The sequence below is a fragment of the Aythya ferina genome (genome assembly GCF_964211825.1).
Source record: "Aythya ferina genome assembly, chromosome: 2".
In the NCBI taxonomy this organism is placed as follows: Eukaryota; Metazoa; Chordata; class Aves; order Anseriformes; family Anatidae; genus Aythya; species Aythya ferina.
Window position 1 is genome coordinate 78,168,332 of NC_140297.1, and position 19,396 is coordinate 78,187,727.

Below are 19,396 nucleotides of genomic sequence, written 5' to 3' on the forward strand. Positions count from 1 at the left end.
TCCTTGCATGTGTTGCTGTTTCAAAGATGGGAAATATTGTCTCCTTATCCTCTGTCAGGCAGATATTAAAGGGAAAGGATTCCTTTAAAGGAGCGAATATCTCCACCTTTTTCAGAGCCAGACTGTGGAAACCTTTCTGTGCTGATAAGCTCTTGCTCTGGCTGTTATGTTGCCCAAAACAGAGGCCTGAGTGAAGGGTGAAGTGGAGCAGGACTGCAAATGCCAGCCCTGCCTGTCTCTGGGCAGGATGCATCTTGCTCCTAGGTGTGTTTCCTGATGCCCTGCTTGTGGCTCTGCCTTTTGACGCAGGATTGGTCCATGCTAGGCAGCTGAGGTGCTCTTGCAGCACAGGGCAGTGCCTCTAAATTTGCATGAGGTAGGCAGGAGGGATGTCTTTGCCTGGCATGTGGTCTCTCCACAGTGTGGTGAAAGTGGGGAAGGTATTGGCAGCTTCACTGAGGAACTCTGTTTACTGAGGAAGTAAGGAGGTATGCTTGCCCTGTGTTGCCAGTCTCTGATAGTCTAGGTGCTGCAGCTTGGGCATTGGACTACAAAGCTTGTGATGGATCAGACCACGCTTGAAGGGGGACCGCTTGAATGAAGGAGGAGGGGTGAGAAGCATTTCAGGTGTGTCAGCACCCATGGGATTGCAGGTTGTCAAGATCCAAGCACATCACCAGGGAACTCTGGGAGACAGCTGGATGAACAGAGGATGGGGTCTGACACAGGAGGACCTCTACCCTGCAGAGAACCAAGGACAGTGCAGACTGCGGCCATCCAAAGGTGAGAGTGGAGCTGGAGTTTTGTGCCCCCATCCTCTGCCCCTTAGAAGGATGCCTAAAGAGAGTGCAGGAAGGACATGGGATGAAGGGAAGAAGACCCCCAACTGCAAGCAACAGCTGATGGCCAGCAGAAGGAGATCCCAATGGATGTAACTTGGATGAAGGGAAAAACATTCCTTATAATGAAAGTCATCACTCAGAATCCCAGTCAAAGCACCCCCATGCATTCATATTATTTTATTTTACTCTCTATCTAAATTACTACTTTCCTATGATCTCAGAATGATTTAAGGATGGGCTCTGTCCTATTTGTGGTCTTGCCTTTCTTAGTCAATGATCTGGATTCAAGCCAGGGTTTGTGTTGGCAAACCTCAGCATTTGCTGTGAGACTCCATCATACTTTCTTTTTTCTACTCCTGTTTGTCTTTCTTTTTCTAATAAAAATCATCTTTCTCTAATAAAAATTGGGCATTTCAATGCCCAATTGATTGTTTTGGATGGCTTCCAGATACTGAACTTTCAAGTGCTCTATAGTGTAGTAAGGGCTTTACATTTTGTGGGAAAATTGAAAGTGGTCTGCAGGACTTTCCAGCTCATACTCACAAGTCCAGAAAAAAAACTGCTGAATTTCAAGTCACTCAGTGCAAACATTGAAATCAATTTTGTCACTCAGTTACCTGCTAAAGATGTCTGCAGATGAAATTAATCTACAGCTAAAAATACAGTTTTATAAAGTGAAATAAACTGAGTCAAAATTAGTTAAAGAATATTAAAAGCAAGGTGATATTTTTCCCATGTCCTTTACTAAAGCATTCCAGAAGCCTTTATCCTTCTCTTGCAGTATTATCAGAGAATACCGCGTACTGCCATACTTGACTAGAATTTGGACCTTCAAATTAATAGAAAGCAAAAATATTCGAAGATTTCCCTGCAAGTCAGAAGCAACAACCCACACAACAGCTATTAGATTTAAAGGGCCTAAGTTTGATCTGCTCTTGCAGCAGCTACTTTCAAGATTATCAGTGGTCCTGAGTGGGTTGCTGTAGATTGAGCTCACGTTTGAGCATGCGTTTGATGGCTATTACAAGATTTTTTTTCATCCCCTTGCTCTGGAGCCTCATGATATATTTGTGGCTTTTGTTTACTTGAATGACCTTTGCCTGATCGCAGAAGCACCACCTAAGTTAACCATGGTTAACCTCCTGACCTTGGTTTGCCTCTGTGCGTGACTGTTCTCTTCTCTGATTTCTGCTTGTAAACCTCAACCTTAAATCTGTTTTATAAGTTTCTCATCAGTAGCTGAAGTATTTTTTTTTTTCAATAATAACATAAGTAACTTCACCAGTGTAGTGACTGTTTGTTTTGTATGCTAAGTAATAGACACTGTAAGTGGGGTTTTATCACTCAAGGAACCTTGCTGGAACTTGACTTTCAAAAACTTTAGAGCATGAAAACAGTGAAATTACATATATCCTTTATATTCCTTTCTTCTCTACTCTATTCTCCATTAATTTCCATCAGGACTGCAAGAAACTAAACTAAAATATTAATCATTGCAAACAAGAAATAAAAAAAATAATAAAATAAAATATATTTATTATAGCAGATAGAAATTGTGGAAGAATAAAAAGACTGAATGCTTTTGATTCAGATTTTCACAAGCTCATTTAAAGTGTACGTGAACTTGAATAATCATCTCTTTGTTAATTTCTTCTCATTAAACTTCTAGAGAGAAAATGCTGTTTGGTTTTAATACAGGGTAGATTCTGTGTTTACATGGGCCTCTGAAATTCTGCTGACCTAGTTTACTTGGTTTCACTACTGTTATAAATTTCATGCAATATGCAGAAAGAGCTACTTTGGGGTGTGATAAGATGTAAACTCTTCTTTGTGTGAGATGGGCCTGCAATGGCGAGAGCTTTGAAGCCTATCTTGTGGCTCTTCCCTGAAATGAGCACATCAATAAATGACAAGAAGTTTTTAAACTCTGGAGCTAGATGTTATGAAATCTCAAGCTGCAGGAAAACCCAGATGACTGGAAAAGAAAGCATGTGATATTTTCCTCCTCAATGGTGCCCAGCAACAGCCTTTATAAAGAACTGGATGAAAATATTAATGATAAAGATGAACAACTGCATACCCTTTCCAACATGCCCTGTTCTCCTTTTTCTCTTATGGGAAGTTCTGACTGGACTTCATTGGTATGATTTACTTTCCTATTTAATTCTACAGAGTGTTTCCCAAACAAATTTCTTGTTGTTTCTTCTATCATGTAGACAATAAAGCATTTGACATTGCATTTAGAAATTGCATACACAAGAACATGTGTTGCAAGAACATGTGCGAATTCACTTGAATGTACAGACTAGCACTAATGATAGTAATCTGTGTTATATCATGACTATCAAATATACAATTTCTGATATAATTCAGTTCCAAAGAGAATGGATGCACGGAATGATGCCTACACGTAGTATCCATTTACTGCAAAGAGTTTGCTAAAGGCAGCTATTTCCATTAATGACTAGATCTTTTATTCAGAAAGGCAGCTGGAGTCCCTAGTGTTTTTCAGATAATCTAAGCAAACATTTTCTGAATTTCTAACTGCTCATATAAGGTACTGTATCCTGAAACAGCCCAAGCCTTATTGCCTTTCATTTGTGTCTGATAATTCATTCTCTTCAAGCTTTGTATAAAGCTCCTGTTATTCCTGCTGATGTTTCCCTAGATTACTGTTTCAGACTGGTGCTAAAAAATAGTTTGCAATGAGGGCATTCAAACAGATACATGAAAATGGCATGAGAGAAATCCCCAAGGAGCAGTGACCCACAAAAAGAGCTTGCTTCTTCAGTTACACAGAGTCCATGAAGCTTTTCTGTCCCCATTTTCAGTTTCTGAATTTTAGCATAAGCTACGAATGCAAAGTCAGGCAGGCTATTCATAACTGTGGTGTGCTTTAACCATCTTTATTGCTTGCTTGTTGAGAAACTGCACAGTATAAAACCGAATTTTTCTCTGTTAGATAAGTCCCTGCATCCAAAAATGGTGTTATAAAGCTGATCATTGCAATCATTGCAAGACAACTGCAATATGTCATCCCTCTGGACAACAGCAAAGATCCCAGGGAAATTCTGATTTCCCACAAATCTTCCAAATTTCTGTTTTACTGCTTAGCCCCATAGGAACAAAAGGTTTAGGTAAGTGCTTACAGCAGGATCACATCCTACTTGTTAAACCTGTAAAGAAAGGACATTATAGAAATTCTTACTTTTTTTTTTTTTTTTTTTTTTTTTTTTTTTTTCCTACACAAGAAAAGCTGACGGTTTCAAAACTACATGTATTTTAGATGGCAGGCTCTGCACCTAGTATTTTGTTCTTGTTCACACTGTACTCGTCTAACATACTGTGACATCCAAGTATGCTAAACTATGGTCTTGTTATTGCAAAATCATAGTCAGGGAAGTAGGAACGGGGGAGCTGTAAAGAACAGCTCATCTTTGTGGCAAACAATGATTTGGAGCACTGTTTCATACAGTAGAGATTTTCAGTTTTCTGTAAGAGTATGTACTTATTTACCTACTTCTCTGTTAACTAACAATGACTTTGAAGCTACATCTAAAGCAAATCATTTCAGTGTAGGCATTTGGGACACAGAAAACCAGGGAGAGGCTTTTCTTTAGAAAGGGGGGAAGCAATTACTTCTTCCATGCTTTAGTAGAAAAACAGTCCTTGAGATGACAAAAAACAGAGAGAAATGTCTTCAGGCAGTTTTAAAATATAAGCAGGAAAAACAAACAAACAAACAAACAAAAAAACACAGGCTTTCATTAGGAATGACAAAATATTATGAAAATTGTGAATCAGTCTATCACTACAAATTGAAAATCCTGCATTTATAATGAAAAGAGAATACTGCATTGCCAATTCTGTCTTAGCTTAGTCCACAACTTTAAACAGGTATGACATTTTGGCAATACTTTTCAACAGCATTCTTTATTTTGCTCAGAAAATATCAATGATAATTTTTCTTGCATTTTTTTTTTCAGTCAGTTTATTTATTTATTTATTTATTTTGTGTGTGTGTCTGTATCTGTGCGTGTGTGTGTGTGTGTGCATGTGTGTGTTGGCTGTGTGTTGGTGTCTCTTGTGAAGATGAGATTTATCTTATCTGCTTGTCCTCACCAGTGAATCAACAAAAACTGCTGAGATTATAGTAAAAGCATAAGCTATCAAGAGTCTTTCAGACACAAGAATCTGTGTAGACGTGTTGCAAATAAATTTGACCTGCTTCACTGCAAGCTTTCAAAACCTGATAGTCTTTCTTTATTGAATACTGTTTACCTGTTCTGAAGCAGTTGTTGATTTCTAGACCTTCGTGATCTGGGTTGCATTGGGATTCCTCACATCATTAAGCGTGAAATGGGGCCTTGATGAATGGAGGCATGAATGCCTAACTGCTCCTCTGATCGTTCCTCATATTACCTCATTTTCTGATACTACTGATACTTACACTTCATTTTAAGAACTTTTGTAGTGTCCATGAAAATTCACTTTATCCAAATATTTCTTGTTGCAGGTTAAAAAGCTGAAAACTTATTTAATTTTTTCCCTTTTACAATGCTTTCTGGTACCTGTAACTACTGGTATTGACTATAATGGGTATCTGTAGGGAGAATAAAATACTGCTGTAGCTGTACTTTATCTAAACCCGACATAACCAAAGCTGCAGAAACAACTTCAGATATAAAGCAAATATAGAAAATGGAACTCAGCTCACTTGAATTCATTAGCTTGTGCTAGACGTCTAAATTTAAGCTGGTTATATAGAATCCTAGCAAGGAGAGAGAAGAACTTTCAGAGGTACCACCTAGCCACAAACAGAAAGAACAACTCTGGCTCTATTAGTTTTTCCTCCATAGGAAAGAGGAAATATCTAACTTAAATTAAAAAAGTTAGATGAACTTAGCAGACCCTGGCTTACCCTGGCAGACAATACTGAAATCAATAGATTTTGTTTTGTTCTTGGTGTTTGTTGTTAACTGACTTTTATTTAAGAACTGTGATGTAAATGGACATCAGTTATTTTTTAATCAGTGTCTGAAAAAGAGACACATGGAACAGAAAATAAAAGTATGGCATATATACTTTGGTGTTTCACATGTGTATAAAGGCAAAAGGCTATAGAATACTCACTACCACTTCTATAATACAAAATTTTGCACTCTTTTCTAATACTAAGTGAATACTAATAATAACAATGTTAGGTAGAAGTGTATCTGGTAAAGATACATAAAATATACAATTAGGAAGAGGATGTATAATTTATTTAATAATATTTTCTAAGCCAAGTGCAGTCTTTGAAAAGGTGATGAATATTTCATAATCCACAATAACATCTAACTAAACTCTGTAGCTTGGTTACACAGATATCATTTTGACTGAAGCAAAATAAATTCTTTATTTTAGATATAATTCTACTTCAGGTTTCTCTGAAAGTAGCACAGAGCAGCATCGATAACAAGTCAAGTTATGGTAGAAAATACATGCACTTTCTCCATTCCTACAAATTGAATACATCAGCAATTTTAGAGCCCCCTCATGAAGAGTATAATATCCCCAGCTGTGAAAAACAACTTCTGTAAATCTACATATGGAAAGCTATTGAAATATATCACTAGAATCTGCTACATCTTTGAGGGTCAAGAAGCTTCAGTGCTGGATTTCCAGCTCAGTCTTCAATAATGCCTCAGTACTCGGTTCTGTTAGGGAAAGCTTTGAGTTTGGCACAAGTAGTGAGGGTAAGAACTTAATTTCACCAAAATCTATGGCAAAAATCGTCTAAATTTTTCTGGTGAAAAACTTCACCTGTGGTTTTCAACACACTGTAACTCAAATTTTCAGTGGAAAGAAATATTCATAGGTTAGGGAAATTTTGTCCCACGTGGGAAACTACCCTAACACAGTATGCCTGGCTTTTCTAAAGAACAGTGCTTGCAAACTCTGATATTACTTTGTTGATGTTAATGACTTGTAAATTATATTGGCTTAAATCCAGAAAGAGTTCCTGGAAGAGTTGACTGAATGGCAGATGAGCATTCCTCATCTGAGTGGGAAAACTGAAAGTGTTCTGCTCTGCTGCCTTGTGCACATGATCACTGAGCTAACACACCAAGGTTGAGATTTGAGCTCCCTGGGAACACAGAAATTAATTGTTAGGCAGTCACCTGTTAGAAACATTTGTATACAGATTTCAGTTCTGAGTTCAAGACTATTTAATGCAGTACATTACATACATATTCAATGTTTATTGATATGAGAAAGCCAAACTCCTAAAGCAGAAATGCTAATGTGGAGCTTCATTTTTTTTTCACCATCATTTCCTCTGGAAATGGTGAAAACCTGAAGTATCATGCAAAAGTTGCATGGAGTAAAAAAGTTTGAGTGAGAAAGACATAACTGGATCAAAAATACATGCTTTTCAACAACAACTTATCACAATCTATGAAATATCTAAAGCAAATGAGACACGTTAATTTTTTCTAGAAAGGTCTGAAATTTAATCATGTGTTTATTTGGCTTGAAATCAGAATTAAACCATCACATTAAAATAAGCCATTTTCAAGTCAAATCTTTTTCACTGAGTAAATGTGTAATTTCATAACAGGAAACAGGGCAGGGAAGGCTGATTCTGATTGCACATGGGATGATGACAAATGCACACTTTAAACAAATTGTATGGAAAATAATGAAAATAGTGTAAGATTTCTGACATTTTTAGTAGTAATATTTAGGCAAAAATAATCAGAAACTGATTTTGGTTGTTGTTGTTTTCCTTTCAGTTTCAATGGGAACTTCAGAACTGTTTGCTCACTGAATTCTTCCAACCTGTGTTGAAGTAAAGCAAGTTCAGATTATCATCTCCATTTTTCAACATCCTACCCAGTTAACATCACACAATTTGTAAGTAATAGACAGTTGAAGCCTAACTTCAACTGATGTTGCTACTGCTTCTTATTCCATAAGCTACAGTAGTCATAATTAAACAGAAGTGTGAAATAACAGTAAGTTTAGTTAGTGGGGAGACAGGCTAGATCAGAAAAGATTCAGGTTGAAACACTGAAGTCACCGTCTTACATGTTTATTCAATTTATGAGATTTTCAGAGCTACCAAACATAAAATCAGTTTTGTTACTCAGTTGATTAGATGTGTAAATAAGCACAGAGTCACAGCAGGAAAGGTAGATCTTATTCACACACACACACAAAATAAATCTTTCATTACTCCTTCTGCAGCAGAAATGGGATTTTATCATGTTTCATATATACACATTTTTTGGTTTTGTTTTACTACAGTTTCTCGTGTGAATTTTAAACTTGGGAAGAACTAATGCATGGTCCAAAATTTCAAAATCTTCCATTTCAAGAGAGAGAAATGATTCTTTGGTAACACTTCTGTGCATTTTGAAACTCACTCTACAGTGCCCTTAGTTCCAAATGAGTCAGCTTTTGTTTGGTGATAGACATTGTGATGTAGGAATTGACTCATCTCTCCTATGAAGTGGTTCACAGCCACGCAACTACCATGATGTTATCAGGTGGGGGACAGTTTGTGCTACAGTTGACAGCAGTAACTAGGAAATTTCAATGTAACAGCCACCCGTTCCATCCTCAATCCACTGTAGCACCTTTGCTCATAACTAGTATTGTTTCATTTTAAATGGTGAGAAAATGCAAAAGAATCTGTTACATTAAGATCTACTTGGGTCATGAAAAACCAGAAATTGCAGCTTGCAATAAGATATCTGTCTGAACTTTCTGCTTCTTTATTGGCTACTTATGGCAGATACTTCAAAAGGTAACAGAGAACCTGTGCACATACTTCATGTTGCCTTGGCTTTGCTTTGCTGTTTAATTGTGTACTTTTATGGGATAAAAATTGACATATGATGATGTGAGGGATGGACTAAAGAAAGAAAAAAAAATAGGAAGGTACTGAATAGAAAGATCTGGTGAATGAGCTGTTGTGTCAGCAAGAAACAGTAATACAACACAGTAAAAATGGGAAATTGGTACAATGAAACAATTTCTGAAAATAAAATATTATTATTAAAACAAAATGGGTATTGGCATTTAAAATTGAAGCTTTTGTCTGTAAGAAAATCTGCACTATGCAACATACATTCATACCGTGTAAGAATTTTACAATGAATGAACCGCATTTTTTGCCAGCATCTTTGCAGACCTGTGAGTTGCTGATATTGACTGAGACTGAAGTGCTGCAGATGGCCTCATGCAGATAAAATACAGGTGCACCGAACAGCATACAGTCTAAACAGCATCCTCCAAATAAAAGAAACACAGTTATGAGTTTCCAGCATAATTTTCACACAAAAAAATGTTCAACCTTGAATATTCTTGTGGGGATTTTTCTTTTCAGGAATGTGTGCTTCTAGAATGGACAGGTATGTGCTATACCTGTAATACTGTCAACGTAGCTGCAGAGCTCTGTACATTTTCTTGATATCCTAGTAAGAAATACCTCACTGCTTGTTGAGATAGAGATTTGCATACAGATAACTTAGTTGCTTAGTCACCTAGCTATTTCTCTTGCTTAGTCTTTACTTACTCAGATGATCAAAAGAATTGTTTGAGGAGGGAGAAACTCAGTCAAAATCAATCTAGCTTTGAAGAAATCAGATTCAAGTCCATGAGAGATTCTGGACATGAGACTAGGTAAACGTAATAGTTTACCTAGACAAAAGGCCAAACTTCATTCTCTAATATTAGGGGAAAGCTTAGAGAGCATTTGCTGTTAGTAGTATTGCAATTGCTTGAAAAAACAGGTAAATGGCCTCTAGACATATTACAGCCATGTTGCACACCCCTAAAAAGTCAAAACCCAAACTCTTGCACTTTGTTTTTACTTCAGAGGAATCTTCCTAAATTTAAACTGTAGAAGATAACATGTAAGTGTTGCTTACCAGCATTTTAAATCTGACCCAGCTTTGAGCTTTCCGTGAGAGAGATCTCAACCCTTCCTCCCTACATATGTTCCTACCCCATCCCTGGTACTTAATCTGGGGTTTATGTACCTATTGACTAGAGGACCCTTTCCCATAACTTATGAAAATCATGTAAATGATTTGTTTCACATTCCATTAAAACACTTTTAAGCACCCAATTGTGCCATATAATTTTCTCTTTCTAATTGTAGATTCTTATTTGGCAGTGACTGGCTCCACCCCTGTCTGCCTTCCAGTAGCTGAATCTCTGAATCATCGTCTTTGTCCCATCTGGTAAGTGTGGGCTCAGGTAGTCTCTTACTGCAGTTTCCTATACAACTGCTATCAGGATTGTAAGATAAAGCCTTCTTCAGGTCACAATTAGCTTGTCATTGACCTCAGTAGAGTTTTCATAAAAGAACTAACAGGGAATTTGCTTTACAGAGTATTTGCTCAGTCTGCTGAGCGCTCTGGGTACACATGAATGAAATTCTAAAATTCAGCTTGGTATTCCATAAAATCCCAAAACATAACAAAAAAGTTGTTGAGTATCATAGAAATCTCTTGCTATTTAACTTTCGACAGATTTCATGCCCTTCATCCTCATTTTCCCTCCAAACTGAAAAAGCTGAGCTTTTTCTTTATTTTTTTCGTATTACTATCTGCTTTTTAATGTCTTTCATTTTTGCTAGAAAAATCAAATCAAATGTAACAGAAAATGTTGAAAAGAAGCTTTCATTTTCCTTCACTAAATAAATGTATTTATTTGCCCGATTTGAAAATTAAGACACAAAATATTTTTAGTTCCTTCTTTTTTTTTTTTTTTTCTTTTTTTTTTTTTTTCTTTTTCTTTTTCTTTTTCCCTATTGGAATTGATAGTAAACTGAGATTTTAATGAGTCACATAGCTCTAGGCTTAAGTTCTTTCTTACAAAGCTTTTATGTTCATTAGGAGACATTAGTTCCCTATTGTATGTTAATCCTTCTCCCACCACTTCAGTGAAAGAGAATCTCTCATCTTCAGTCTTCCTAGGATGGTATGCTAATCTGTCTGTCATCAGCATCTACATACACGCTGAATGCATTTCTGAGCTGCGTACAGTTGTAGCTAAGACATGCATTCAGTCAACATGGGAAAGGCTTTTTTTTTTTTTTTCAAATTATAAGCTTTTTTTTTTTTTTTTTTTTTCTTTTCTTATGATAGAGCCTTTTTTGACCTACTCTACTTTACTTTGAAGTTTTTTCATTGTTAGCAGTGAAGTTTAAAAGGTATAGGAATTTGCTTCATTTTAGATAAATGTTTGCAAGTATGAATGTGTTCAGATGTTCAGGTACCTTGATGACTGTCTGCTTTAAAACTACTAAAATGAAACAACAGACTTTGTTTGGAGAGTTCCAGTAATTTCTTTATGCAGCTTGACCAAAAGATAAGCAAAATAACTGAGTGTATAGTGGACTTTGGTTTACCCAGTCCAAAGCACCATCTCAAGTGATTTGGGGAAATAAAAGCCTAATTAACTGCATGTCAAGAGGTTGGACATTAGTAGAACAAAATAACTTGTGAACTAGATGAGATAATGGAAGATAATATAAATCTGGGAGCAAATCACAGAAAAGAGGATCATCAGAGTTAGACAGAGAGTAGCTGAAAAAAAAGTGGAAGAAGAGAGGATGGAACATCAAACTAGCTTTTCAAAACTCAGAGTGGAGAAAGCAGTTTGTTTTTTTATTTGTTTGTTTTTGTTTGGTTGGTTGGTTTTGGCAGGCAGAGGGGAAGGCAGGGAAAAGGTTGGTTTTATAAGCCATTTCATCAGTCTCTTGACATCATGCCTTCAACATTTTAATGTTTTTCTTGATTCTTGAAAAGCCTGCAGTTATCCCTTTCCATTAGGAGGAGAATTTTAATTATTTTGGATGTCAGATGTCTCAACTGACTTCCAGTTGATAAGCAGAACATACTAGAAATTTAATCAACCTGTAAAAATTGGAGTGAATTCATAGAGGTTGTATGCCACTACTGGCCATTATAGGATATCCATCCAGCTACGGCTCCTTGTCTAGTGGGTGTTCTGGTGTGTTATTGTGTATTGGTTTCAGAGCTGTGATGGAGTTTTAAAACAGCATTGGTTAAATATTTTTTTGCTCCACCCCCACCCCTCTAAAAAAACCATCAGAATCTGGAGGAGGAAAAATTATCCTAGAATCTCAGCCTGGGTGACCATTCTATTTATACTCAGATTAAGTAAATTTTAGCTTCAAGGTAGGTGAAGTATCTTACCTCAATTGCCAGTGTGATATTAATAATGTTTTTTTTTTTTTTTTTTTTTTTTTTTTTTTTTGTACACATCTTTTACATTTTTTTTTCAGAGGATACATATTTTTCTAAGAAATTAATCTATTTTTTCACATCTGGCTGCTGAGCCAAACTTCCAGTCCTATTGTAAAGATTATGTGGCAGGTCACATTATTCTCTCTGCTTCAACAAAAATTAATTTTAGTAAAATGGGGTAGGGAAAATAGCTTAGCTATGAAGTATTTTTGAGACCTATTTTTGAGTACCTGTATGAAGAGGAAGGGCTAAGTTGTGTGGTTAATTTTAATTTTAAAATGGGCAGAAATCACCAGGACATAATCATTGTATTTTTTCATACATAAAGTCTGAACCGTCCTCCCTTCCTCTTTGTCTCACTGTTGCATCTATGCCATTTCACTTTGCAGAAACAACTCTTGGGAATGATCTTTCCAAGGACCTCGTGAGGCTAGGTCAAGTTCAATCCTTGTGTAATATTCTCTGTGGTAGCAGCAGTTCTACAGCTGAAGTATGGGCTGGATTTGGTGCTCTTTGTTTAATAAGCATCGTTGTAGCACAGTTTATAAAGTGATTTATAGCCTGAGATATCTGCTGTAATGTGTGCTTTGTTCGCTAATGACTCAGTTGTGTTTTATCCCAGCTTAGCCTTAGGCAGGAGGAAAGCTCTGTCTCCGTATAGGCAGAACAGAGATGCCTATTGGAGAGCTGCTAGAGTTACAGAAGGGTATGGGAGCTCTTCTCAATGCTATTTCAAGAGAAGAGACACGGTGAAGGTCTGTTCCATCTTTCAAAGCAGAGCTGGCAGGACACAGGTGGGTGGGTCTGGCACATTATAGGAAGTTTGAACTGGGCATTCTTCCATGGCATCTTATAAACCTCCAGATGTCAAATCAGATGTTCTCACAACAACACAGATCCACTGCTGGTCTCCTTGAAGACAATAAGGATTGTACTATGGATTTCAGCTAGGTCAAGATCACATCAGTGCTATTTTATGTTCTGCTGTTACTTGAAGGGAATAGGAAAAATCTTTCTGAAATGCTGTGTGCTTCCTCCAATAAGAAACATAAACACACTGAAAAGAACTGCAGCTCTTATGGCATATACAAGAAGTATGCAAGAATGAAAGAAAAGGGAACTGCAATTTGCAGTGTCCTTGCCTTTTCCAAGAAGCAACAATGTCTTCATAGAGTGCTGTCCTTGTTCACTGCTGATAGCTTGTTAGCTTTTGTAGCTGAGTATCTTAAAACTTCTCTGCTGTCTTTCATTTCTCCTACCATTCTGTTATCAAAGGAAAAAAATGTTAAAGCTTAGAATATTAGAGATAAACATATTCTGTAATTAATGTATATACTAACAGTCTGAAAATGAGTGACGTTCACAGAAATAATATATATTATACTTCAGCATTGGTGGCAACCAATCTCTTCTTACTTCCGTTTCTTTTCTCCCAATTTCCCTTGAAAATGATTGCTGGAGTCTCATCACTCACAAGCAAAGAATGTTTCACTATTCTTAGTGTCTTGCACTTTTTTCTTTGCAAGGCTTTGCATTCTGTGCAATGAAGACTCTTAATTCTTTTAAGTTTTCATATGTGATTCCTTTACCTTGCAGAATATCTTCATATGTTACTTTGTGTCTTTGCTGTTTTCTTATCTTTCTTGTCTTTAGTTATCACAGTTCTAGAATTCATAGAATCCTGCAGCTTCTCATGTTTCTATGCAAATAACATGTATCTTAATAGCATAGTACAAATGTATGTCTGTAGTGCAGGAAACACCAATCACCTATAACATAGCTGTTAATAGCATCACAGAAAGCCACTTGATACAATGCAAGTTTGAATTTTCTGCATTGTTGCAGGATTTGTGGTACCCTAGTATGCAGTATTGGGCTTCATATTCTTTAACTAGAAAACATAATTATAATACTAAGATTAAAAAATAGTTTCTTAAAAGTCTATCATTTGAACTTTCACTCTGCACATACGCTATGATGCACCCTCTCCTAGATTCCAAAGTTAAGTTCAAACTCCATATGTGTAACTGCAGTACTTTCAATACAGAAATCATTAGAAATGAATATCAATTGATAGAACATCTTTTCCCAGAGCTGGGGAGAGTGGAACAAAGGATTTTGGTCACATGCATTCAAATTTCTCTCCTCAGCACAGGAAGAATAGGAATGAGAGGCTGTGCTGACAGTGACCACTGGCAGGGGACTGGCAAGTCTGCACTGACCTCCACAGTCCTCTGGGTAGTGCTGGCTGTAAGGTGCTGCTAAATGGTGTAGGAAGCACTGTAGGAACAGGACTGGAATGCCTTTTCTAAAGACTGACATCAGAGGTTGACATGTCTTATCCATAGTCCTTCACACAGTCAGTCACCTCGCTTCTTCTCATCTCTTCTGATTCCCTTTGCCAAGGACTGACCCAGCAAACTAAAGGGAAGCTCACCAGCTGGGCTCCAACACAGGTAACACAGAAACAAGCCCTAAAAGTGGCTTAGTGTTATCAGAAGATGTATGAGCACATACCAAGTAAATGGATCATACCTCAGTAATTACATGGAAAAGAGTATATGGATATATACCAAGCATTTCATTAAACAACAAAGTAATTTCTCCTTTACACTTCTTGAATTCCAAAAAGGTTTAGAACAGGTGTATTATGTTAAGTTTATTACACATAAGTGTTTAAATAATGTATATTCCATTCTTCCATTCTGTAGTACTAGCAAGGTCTTCTCTTGGCGGTTGCTAAATGTAAATAACAATACATAGTGACATTTCCCCCCCCCCCTTTTTTTTTTAAATCGAATCTACAATCACTCCTGGGGCAACTTAGCAGCAATTAAAACTTTGTCTCCTGAGACAAACCTAAATGTGCATGAAATTAGGTGAGGCCCTAAGGTTATAGCAGTTTAAAAGTACAGCCCATTGTTATGCTTAAGGGTGGCCTATATATCACATTCGTTATTTGTCTTCCCTAACCTGACATCGTGTTTGCGTAACTTATTAGCTCTCTGCCACACAGTTCTGTGAATGCTCGCTCTGTTTTTGTTTTCCTGCCCATAGTCTCTTTTCCTAGTCTTTCAGTGTTTCCCAGACAATTTTCACTGTATTTTCATAGTACTCTGCTGTCATTTCCCCACAGGTATTGGAGATCATTAACAGCTTTGCTGATGGCTGAGTTCTGAATAGGGACTATGCAAGTGTTCACGTGGATTGACAGTGTAATGTGATACCACACTGCATACCAGAATGTCAGTGTGAATAGGTATTGTAACTTATTATCCCTATTTGCACATGTATTAACTGAAATCATATATGTTTTTGTACTGTGTGTAATTTGTAAAAGAGCTACAGGTGTCTCTGCATTGTAAGGCACTCTTTGCCAACTTCAAAAGTTTTGACTGACTTGTGTAAACAGACTGCAAGACCTCTGAGGGTCATTTTTCCCTCCCTGTCAAAGAGGATTCGAAGTATCTCCCCACAACACACATATATCTTACTAATGAATCCAGAATTGCCTCAGAAGAGATTTACTCCCAAGGTCACTAAACTTTATTTATGCCTCCACTTGCCTCTAGGAACTCTATTGCAGTTCTTAAACAACAAATTTATTCTCAGTACCCAGCAGGGTCATCAGCAGTGGTAACAGATGAACCTTCTGTCTAACACAGGGGCACTTTTGGGGGGCCCTTTTTGTCATGTACTGAGTCTTCAGGCAGCCATATACAACTTCAAAGTATAAAGTTGTCATTTTTTGGGGTGTCACACATTGACAATAGCTACCATTAACAAGCTACTAGTCTGAGTACTGACATGCTTGTTACCATGATAAAGCATTCAGTGAGTCATTGCAGGCAGCCAGTAGTTAGATAGAAGAGTATCCACTGCTTCCCAAAATGGGGCTTCAGAGGCATGGAGTAGTCTGGTACCTTTGTTTCCTGCCCCCCCCCCCCCCCCCTTTTTTTTTTTGTCGTCAGTCCTTGGGTTGACACCTATTCCTCACTCAAATCTTACTTGTGTCTACCATTATATTGCATGGCAATACTCAAATATACTTTTTCACAAAACAGTTGCCTCAGAAGCTTCAGCCATAGTTACATAGTTACACGGCTGTGCCATTGCGAAGTTCAGACTTTGCTTTCCCTAGAATAGGGCATTGCAGACTGATGTCTCACCATCTTTTGGGCAGTTGTGTGTGTGCATGTGTGTCTGAACCCCTGTATCCATGTCACAATGCACGACTGGATCCTCTGAAGTAAGTCAGAATAATTCTTGAGAATAATTATTGTCCTTGATTTGTTTCCTTTCTGCCTACACAATTTGTAGGATCATTAGACTCTCTTAAAAGTAATATGACTTTTGGGCTTAAATTTGCTGTTCTTTTGAAGGAAGGCAGAATTTGTGGGAACACTGATTTTGACGAAGTTCCCAGCAGGAAAGTTTTTGAAGTCCAGCTGAGTCTTATGGTCACTTTCAGAAATAAGAGAATGACTAAAAGGTCCAGAAAATTGGCTCACTTCAAAACAAAAATGTACCTGACACACTTTCAATGTGGACGAATGACATAGTTTGCCACTTCAAAATTTCTCACAGAATTAAATTGTCATTCTCCAGCCAGCTCTACCCCATAATACTTCACTAGAATAAAAAATTGTTTTATACTGCAACAATACATGTTTTGCTCTGGAAAGTCTATATAAATCTTTGTAGTGGGTTTACGTGGCAAGGTTTTGGTAGCAGGGAGCCATAGGGGTGGTTTCTGTGAGAAAGATCTAGAAGCTGCCCCATGTTTGGGAAGGGCCCCATTGTTTTCCAGATCCGAGCCAATAAGCGATGTTGTTTTGCGCCTCTGTGAGAGCATATTTAAGACAGAGAAAAAACGCTGCGCCACACAGCAGCCGGGAGTGAGAAACAGCCTGCAGTTGTCAAGGTCAGTGTAGAAGGAGGGGGAGAGGTGCTCCAGGTGCCGGAGCAGAAGTTCCCTGCGGCCTGTGGTGAGGACCATGGTGAAGCAGGATGTCCCCCTGCAGCCCATGGAGTACCACGGTGGAGCAGGTGGCCCTGCACCGACGGAGGCTGCCGCCTGTGGAAGACCTCTGCCGGAGCAGATTCCGGGCCGGACCTGTAGCCCATGGAGAGGAGCCCACGCAGGAGCAGGTGACCCGGCAGGAGCTGCTGCCCGTAGGGGAGCCAGGTTGGAGCAGTTTTCTCCTGAGGGATGGACCCCGTGGTACAGACCCATATCTGGAGCAGTTCTGAAAGAGCTGCTGCCTGTGGGAAGCCCACGCCGGATCAGTTCATCAAGGACTGCACCCTGTGGGTGGGACCCCACAGCACAGGGGACGAGAGTGACCGAGAAGGAGCGGCAGAGAAGAAGTGCTGTAGACTGACCATAACCCCCATTCCCCCGTTCCCCTGCGCCGCTCGGGGGGAGGAGGTTGGGAGAGGGTGGATGGGGGGGGAAGGTGCTTTTGGTTTGCTTTTTCCTTTGTTTCTCACTTCTCTTGCTTGTTAGTTGTAGGCAATAAATCTTACTATCTCCTTATGCCGAGTCTGTTTTGCCCGTTACAATAATTATTGCGTGATTTTCTCGTCCTTATCTCAATCCTTGAGCCCTTTTCACATATTTTCTCCCCATTCCTCTTTGAGGAGGGGGAGTGAGAGAGCGGCTGTGGTGGAGCTCAGCTGCCCACTCGAGCGGAACCACGACAATCTTTCTGTAAATTCCCTGCATTTTCTTCCATTTCTCTTCCTTTAAAGTTCATTTGAAAGACTATTTGTCTCAGGTAATGTATTCCTTGTCTTTCTACAGCACTGAGGCTCCTCCAAGTCTTTACCATACTTATCCACAGAGTGTGGTGGTTTCACCCTGGTGGACAGCTGAACTCCACCACAACCGCTCTCTCACTTCCCCTCCTTAAAGGGAGAGATGGGGAAGAAAGTATGATGTGAAAGAAAAAAGGCTGGTGAGTAGAGATGAGGATATTCTATGTGCAGGATAAGGATAAATTGAGCGCAGAGCACAGCACTGCATAGACTGCTGTGGGTAAAGTTAAGTCCATCCCAGCCAGCCCCTCCATAAAGAGGAAGAAGGAATCAGGTGCACAAAAAAAAAAAAAAAAAAAAAAAATCTACAAAAATTGCAATGGTTTGGTCATGTTACACTTTTACAACTATTGTTATGCAGACCTTTCTTTCTTTCTTTCCTTTTCTTTTCGCACACCCATCAGCCTCTCTCCACACCAGTGTGATCTCTCTGCACAGGGTAGAAACTTTTCAGAAAAGGACTTGTCCAGATTCTGCCACTAGAGTTGGGATTGTCTGTGTCTGGAACATACCCACAACAGTGTTCAGCATGAATAACAATCATATTTAACTAATCCTGTACTTCTGTGGATTCCCATTACCTCAGACTTTGCTCTCAAGTAGCAGTCATGGATGGGTTCAGAGATTTGTTTGCCAGGACCTCAACAAGCTGGAGGAACCAGCCTACCACCGGGACCTCATGAACTTCATCAAACACAAATCCAAAGTCCTGTACCTCAGACAGAAAATCTCTGTATCATCTGAGGACCCCATCAGTAGGCTGCAGCTGTGCAAAGAAAAGTATCTGGGAGTTTGGAGGGACAAATGAAATGTGAATAAGCAGCGCTTCATTGCAGCAGTGACTGCAGTAACAAGTAAATAGCTGCCTGGACAAGGCTTAGTGTCATGCATGGCCTTCACTGAAATCATCTAATTCTCAGCTCTGACCCCCGTAAGATTATATTAAATGTACATTAATGTATATTAGTGTATATTAAATGTAGCTAATGAAGCTATGGATTTCAAGAAGACAGCCATTTTCACAGAATCACAGAATCATCTGGTTGGAAGAGACCTCCAAGATCATCTAGTCCAACCTCTAACGTAACACTAACAAGTTCTCCACTAAACCACATCACTAAACTCTACATCTAAACGTCTTTTAAAGACCTCTAGGGATGGTGACTCAGCCACTTCCCTAGGCATCCTGTTCCAATGCCTAACAACCCTTTAGGTAAAGACGTTCTTCCTAATATCCAACATAACCCACCCCAGCACAACTTCAGCCCATTACCCCTCGTCCTGTCACCGAGCACATGGGAGAATAGACCAATCCCCGTGTCACTAAAGCCTCCTTTAAGGTACATACAGAGATTGATAAGGTTGCCCCTGAGCCTTCTCTTCTCCAGGCTGAGCATCCCCAGCTCCCTCAGCCGCTCCTCATAAGACTTGTTCTCCAGACCCCTCAACAGCTAGGTCGCCCTT

At 38.7% G+C, this 19,396-nt stretch overlaps 1 protein-coding gene across 1 annotated transcript in view; it reads left to right on the plus strand.

Moving 5' to 3' along the window:
* LOC311431137 (uncharacterized protein) overlaps nucleotides 1-19,396 on the plus strand; it is a 312,109-nt gene that overhangs the window by 219,618 nt on the left and 73,095 nt on the right. Inside the window, exons 12-13 of the mRNA XM_084508389.1 lie at nucleotides 7,622-7,742; nucleotides 9,997-10,078. The gene's annotated coding sequence lies outside the window, so the exon portion shown is untranslated. The remainder of the gene's footprint in view (nucleotides 1-7,621; nucleotides 7,743-9,996; nucleotides 10,079-19,396) is intronic.